Raw genomic sequence first — 6,019 nt, 5'->3', positions numbered from 1 at the left:
GCTCAAATGAAAGGTGTTCTCATCGGTTCCGGAATTACAGGGTGAAGTGTGTTTAAATTTCATACCGTCATTTAGAGCGACGATGCCAAATACGGGAAAACTAATCTAAATTTGGCTCAAAGCTGTATCAAAATGAAATTCGTTTGCGTTGTTGGTGTTGAATTGATTGAATTAAAAGTGAAACGGTTCAAACAGCGGATGAAGTATATGAAATCTAGTTTTTGGTCATAATAGCCAAATTAAAGGGTATACCTACCGTTTACAATTCGAACATACAACATTTAATTCTCTAAATTTGAGTATGCACTCTGAAGTCTTTTTTTATGCGAATTCACGTACCGCATAAAAAAACCGCATAACTCTGAAAATTCGCATAAAAAAGTCGCGTAAAAAACCGCATAAAAAAGACCTCAGTGTATTCGATTATCACCAAATTTTCAGGGAGTAAAAAGAAGTAATGCATTTGATTTATTTTGCCTTTATATTCGAATGCGCGAACCTTGGCCTCCAGCCAAAAGTTTTTGCCTGATAGCAGAAATCGATAGATTTTGGCATGTCATTCATGCTTTCTTCATTTCATCTACATTCTTCACAAATTTTGGTTGTTGACCCAGTGTTTTTTTTATTGGGTACGAATCTTTCGGCATGAAATCAATAACATCCACATTATACTACTCTAACACGTCCTTCTTGGAGTGGCATGATACAAAATTCCGCTAGAAAATCGTCGAACCATCGTGACCCTTCAGGAGAGGAAGAAGTCGCTTTTAGAGCCACTCTTTTAAATACACCCGTCCATTCACGGTGCTTGCGATAACGAATGGTGCACTGCCCAATTCCGCAAATATAAAGCGCTTGTCAAATTAAGAACTCCTTGGCAAACTTCGACATCTTCTGGGTCCGGAAATTCTCGGGAACATCACACTAAGCCTTGACAGTCACAAGCAGGTTTTTTTTAATCTGGTTTAAAACCGTCTTCACATATGTATCGTCATCAATTATGCAGCAATGTGGTTTCGCTAACTTCTGGTTGTACAACTTCCGGGAACGGCGTGACGTTTCTCGTCACGGTTTAGGAACTTCTGAACCTCAAACGTACGTACGTAGTCCAGCCCTTGTTTTGGTATTCTGCACGAAACTTTTGCTCACATACAACTGTTTAGTCACACGGTTCTCTCGCTTCCGATCAACAGTCAAACGTTCTTCGAATCGTTTTATGGTGAGTACGACTTACTTTACTATGGGATGCCTTTTCAAAATTCACCCCGTGCAAGACGGTTTCGAGATAGTCACACACATATCAGTTCCGATGTTCTATAGGACGAGCATAAAAGCTAAACTTTGACCGAAAACCGTTAATCCCTTCTAGTGCGGTAGACGGAACTGGTCGTGGTGAGGTTCTTCCACAAACATCAGTCCCAACAAATCTACTATATTACACCGGTCGCCAGGAGGAGCGTGGTACAAAACCTCAAACCCTCAGGTCGTGCTTTCATTTGGACATTAGTCGTCAGGAGGAGCAGTCGCCTTTAACTCACAGCCAAGGACGGATTTTATCGTATCAAAGAACGCTCAGTGGCAACTCTTCACACGATTGACTCAGTGCCATCAAAGAGAGACGGATATCATCGCAGCAACAAAAAACCGGCATAGAATAGACACCAGTGCGAGAGCGAATTTTTCTCGATGACCTGTCTGAGAATCAAAGGTTAGCTCGCCGCTGTGGGGATTCTCTCTGAAGTAACAAACGGTCGCTTATTCTCGTTTCGCGATCCGATTCTGTATGGGCAGTGGATAATTGCGATAGAATCATTTTATTATTGCCGCTATCTTACTATGTACATAAAACCTTTGTATAAGTTGTGCCTATGAAAATGTATGTGAATGCTCCACACAAGGGTTTTGAAATATTGAAACCTAGTATGAGAATCATCAAGTCGAATCATCGATTCGATTTTCTGCGATAATTGTCAACTTGCGATTCTCTCTTGGTAAATTCCACACAGCACCAATCATTTTCAGACTGTATTTTTTTTAAGGGCCGTGAAATACTCAATATGAAGTGGAGCGAAGAAAATGTAGAAAAATTCTCTCACGGTTCATGCATTGGGAGACACGAGTTCTTGTAGCATCTTCTACCGGATTCAAGATGTTGTATACAATATAGATAAATATCGAGCAGCTTTTGTCAAATTTTCGGCAATCACGGCATTCGGTTTCTTATTACCGGATCTGGATTCTGGAACTGAATTTTGGAATGAATTCTGGATTTTAGTTTCAGAATTTAGTTCCATAGTACGGGTTCAAAAGTAACAACTTAGACTCCGAAACTGAGTCGTAATTCTAAATTCTGGAGCTAGATTTTTGGAACTGATTCCTTGACAAGATTTGGAACTAACTTTTGGAAGTTAGTACCTTAATTTGAATTCAGAATTCTCATTTTGAAACAAAAATTCAGAATTTGAATTCTAGATCTAGATTTAGGAACAAAATTTTGGATATGAACGATAACTTTGAAACAGACTTCAGAACCTGAATTTCACGCCTGATTCCAGTTTCTAAGTTCATTGTTTTTATTCCCTTATGCAAAGCATGCTGGAATTGCATTCAGGAGCTTGGGTTCTGGAGCAAGATTTTGGAACTATGTTTCAGTACTTCAAGTCAGGTTCAGAATTCAAGTTCAGTATTCAGTTCTAGAATTAAATTTGAATCCTGAATTGTGAAAATGAGTTCAGTTCCAGAATTCCAAAATTCTAGAATCGAGGCAGTAAAAGTTGTACAATTCACACAATCAATCAACTTATATGAACGAGTATTGATATTCGGAGGTGTGCAAAAAGCATGATCGTTTTGTTCGTATTCACGTCCTACAGTTTAGTCTCTGACACTACCCATCCGGTTTTTAATGCCAGACACCGTGGAATTCACGATTCCCAACTTTTTTTTTCGAAAGAGCGATGCGACAGATCCTTATTCTCAAAGTGCTCGTGCTAAACTTGTTCGCCCCTGCACTGTTCTTTCGTCGCCATCTTGAAAACTTTTGCGCATCTCATGAAATCAAACCACCGAGCTCAATTTGAACTTCTTCAAACACTGACGAGCTGAAGCCGAAACGGAAAGTGAACTCTGTTCTGTAATCTAATTCAGAACTTGATTGTTTAACATTTTATGTACCAACTGTTAAACACATTTTGGAGACAGTTTCAGTTGGTTATACTGAAAATATCTTTAAAATGTTCTCATACTGACAACAACCAAATTTAAAAAATGAGTTATAATTGATTTCTCTTTCGTTATGATACATTCTTGATGCATGACCGAAAAATCCTTTGAAAAAAGAAAATTAGTTAGAAATGAATTGATTTGTAATATTTTCGGATCCGGAGTCAGTCGTTCCTTGTTTGCTTTTGTCGTGAATACGACTTACTTTACTATGGGGTGCCTTTTCAAAATTAGCCATATGGAAGAATGGGCAGAACTTAATCGTGGATATCTCGACTACATTATAATTCCTTCACCATTTCATCAAAAATATGATCAAAAATTTAGGATAATATTTTGAACAGTGTGAGATAACCCCAAACAATTCAAAAATCAAATTTTCTAAAACTTTGAAAACAACGCGGAAAATTCTTTATTTTTGCTTGGCTTTTTCGCGCAAGGGCGACGATTTTGAGGTAGTCAGAAACATATCCCCATCTAAATGCGTATAAAAGGGGAACCGTGGTCGAAAATCGATCATTTCTTCTTGTGTGATGGATGGAAACAGACGTCGTGAGAATGACTTATCGTTTGCTTTCCGGTCGTCGAGGGAGCGATATCATCAACCAACAGCGACGAAGAGTGCACCTTCTGCGTGGTTAAAACCTCAAGCGCTCAGGTAGCAACTAGGGATGTCGGAAATTTCGAATTACTCGATTATTCAATAATCGAGTATAATTTTGAAACTAATCGATTGAAATTTATTCGATGATCTGAGTTATTAATCGATTACTCGATTATTCATTCGATTATTACTATGGGATTTTTTTTAATTTTTCGATTAGCTCAACAATCGAATATTAGTTTCAAGCTATTAATATCTAGTAGCAACTCTCATTCGCTTTCCGGTCTTCAAGCCGAGAAGACGCATTCAACCAGCAGCGACGGAAAGTGCACCTTCTGCGTGGTTGAAAACTCAAACGCTCAGGTAGCAACTCTCATTCGCATTCTGGAACTATATTCCGGAACTGATTTCAGTTTCGAAATTGTAATTCTAGAATTGCAACTGAACTCTAAGTCTGCTCTTAGTTCTAAATTAAGTTCTTGAACTCAGGTCCAGTTCCTAATTCCAGATTTCTTCTATTCGGTTCTTTTTAGAATCATAATAATACTCCCAAAGAATTATGCGACATTTTACTGTACTCTATGCAACCCATTTTGGTAGTCGTGGCGAGAAATCGTCTGAAACTTGAAGAACGATTCTGGATTCTGGAAAAAAGAATCCGGAACTGATTTCAGTTTTTTAAATTGTAGTCTAAAATCCAAATGAATTCTGAGTCTTCTAAGTTCTGAATTTAGTTCTTGAGCTCAGGTCCAGTTCCTAATTCCAGAATTCTTCAAATCGGTTCTTTGGTCCTGAATACGACTAACATTACTATGGGCGCTTTTTCAAAATTTACCCTGTACAAGAATGAGCAGAACTTTACTACGAATATCTTTTGATGTACTTAACCCAACAAAACATTTTATTTACAAGCTATCGGAAATATGAACAGGAATTTGTGATTAAATTTTCAACAGCGTGAAAAAAACCCTAAAAATAATTCAATCACAAAGTTTTCTAAAACTTTTAGAAATAATGAGGAAAATTCTTCACGCTTGCTTGCCTTTTTCGCATCTGGACGACGGTTTTGAGGTAGTCAGGCACATATCAGAATCTACTGAACAAATAGAAAAGGTAGTCTTTGAATAAAAACTGTTCATTTCTTCTATTGCTACAGACGGAACTGGATTTCAAGGTGAGGTTCTCCCACCAACATCAGTAAGAACAAACCAAGTATGAAGCGTGAAACGCTCAGGTCGTCCTCTCATTTGGACTTAGGTCGTCAGGAGGAGCAATCGACAATGAAAGTAGACCTTTTGCGTGGTGTAAAGCCTCAAACGCTCAGGTCACAGAGCCAGTTTTCAGGATAATTTAATTAGCTTTGTGCCATTTTCCAAGTGCAAAATTCGCAACAGTTTTTAATATCTTAGAGAATTACACAATTTGGCCTTACTGAATGCCAAAAATTTATCTCGTACGGCATTTTGATAACAAATTTGACCTCAAAATTCTGTATGTTTCTTTTTAGAACAATAATTGTATACCCAAATAATTATGCGAAATTTTCTTCACTCTAAACGGCCCATTTTTCAACCACTTGTAGTTTGTAGTCGAACTTTCTGCTGATTTGCTATATAAAATGCATAGCACCGACATAGAAGCTATTAATGAAAGGTTCCTTTCAGAACCACCATTATTTTATCATAAAGAACTATATTGGTTATTTCGTAATACTTAATTGTGTCAGAATCTTTAATGTAACTAATCTGTACTTTAGTTTAGGAGTATCGTTTCAAATTCTAGTAGTGAAAAAGAGGAAAGCTTGCACAATTCAAACAAACGATCAACTAATTGATATTCGAAAGTATAAAGAAAAAGTATCAGTTTTATTCGTATTCACGACATCCAGTTATGTCTCTGACATTACACACCCGTACTTTTTTGTCATGACTAAATCATAAGACAAAATTATGACATTTCCACATTACGGACTATTGATGAAATACATGAAGCGAATAATTCTAACATGCATAGATAATAATTAAGACAATCTTAAGACTGCTTATGAAAATATCCGCCTCCTAATGGAATTGATCTCTTCTTTGTTCATAAGCCCTAATCTTATGAAACTCCTCATTTTTTTTCCTCAATGTATTTGTAAATCACCGATAAACGGTTGTTTTTTCTTACTTTCCCATTTTCCAACCCCGAAAA

The sequence above is a fragment of the Malaya genurostris genome, chromosome 1 (assembly GCF_030247185.1).
Source record: "Malaya genurostris strain Urasoe2022 chromosome 1, Malgen_1.1, whole genome shotgun sequence".
Taxonomy (NCBI): domain Eukaryota; kingdom Metazoa; phylum Arthropoda; class Insecta; order Diptera; family Culicidae; genus Malaya; species Malaya genurostris.
Note: the sequence above shows the minus strand (reverse complement) of the source record.